Source organism: Cyprinus carpio, chromosome B18 (genome assembly GCF_018340385.1).
Source record: "Cyprinus carpio isolate SPL01 chromosome B18, ASM1834038v1, whole genome shotgun sequence".
NCBI classification, from domain to species: Eukaryota; Metazoa; Chordata; class Actinopteri; order Cypriniformes; family Cyprinidae; genus Cyprinus; species Cyprinus carpio.
The window spans coordinates 19,854,642-19,856,043 of record NC_056614.1 but is presented as its reverse complement, the minus strand read 5'-3'; positions in this window follow the sequence as shown (position 1 = coordinate 19,856,043).

Below are 1,402 nucleotides of genomic sequence, written 5' to 3'. Positions count from 1 at the left end.
TCAAGTAATGGCCCCCAAAACCACACAAAGAGTTGGGGCCACTAATTGATGAAATCAAAAACATCTGTAATTTAAATCAAGCATAAGCGTTAGTTCTGGCAGGTCACGTTAGTCAACCTCGCATCAGCTGACAGCTGCATGGATGCGCAGGGAGTTCTTGCCCAGAACAGAACCATACCACCAATCCAAACTGTATGCTAACTACCAGTCATCTTGACAATAGTGGTCCTGACAGAAATTATCGAAGTCAGATTTCTATATTGATCAGATGAATCTGTCTGCCTATCAAAGTATTGAAAAAAGATTCTATGCAAAAAAAAAAAAAAAACACATTTACTTGTGTTTACTTAATGTTCTCTTATATATCAAGCTTTTATACTTCGTGTGGAAAAAAATACAGAAAGAAAGTGATTAAAAGTTAAATGTTGCTCTCATTTTTTAACTAAATTCATAAATTAACTATTTATGTTATACTTCATTGTTTGAAGGAAATTAGATGGAAGAAACATTTAACAGATTAATTTATTTTCAAACACATATTTTTAAGTAAACAAAGATTATTGGCTTGTGCTTTAGAAGAAAAAAGTATTTCAAAAATTAAAAAAAAAAATAAGTTTAATCTTTCTACTTCAAAATGTCATGCTTAATTCAATGTTACTTGCAATTTCTTTCTAATTATTTATAACATTTATTAGCAACTTTTTTTTTACAGTAACTATACAGAGTAATAAAATGCACTGAAACTCAGTACAGCTTTATTATGTGGGCAAATAGTTAAATGTGTATAAATGAAGGGGTACAAATAAAATATGAGACAGTGAGGAGGGGGCGGCATGGCATATTTGTGCGATCATTCATGGGTTTTATGTCTGTGGACCCTTGGCATCCAGTGATGAATAGTGTGAGTGCACAATGCCAGCTGTCTCACTTTCCATTCATAAGCCACTAGGACCAGTGCAAACTGCTTAGTTATTTTAGCATTTCCCTAGGCATGTGCAACCTAATGAGTACAGTATGCACACTTTGTACGCGTCTGTTTGTAAGCTTTGGACTCCATAATAGTGCTGCCAGGTGAACAGCATGTGTGCAAATACTGAATCAAACTAACTGGGCTGTCCCGAGGTGTTTGCACTGTGTGCAATGCATAAATATGACATTATGAATTCTACAGTTTGTGCAGCAAACACAGATACTAGATGCACTTACCTGTAGATTTATGAATTGTCGTAATGGAACTATTGCGGTTGAAACAACCTCACGAGACAAATTTGGGAATGCAGACTGTTTTGCCTTATGCTCTTCATATTCAATTAATAAATTCTTGAAATTCTTGATTGTGACCACAAAAGGGGTTCAAATGCAAATTCAAGTGTCTGTTGCGAGTGTAATAATTCATCACGCC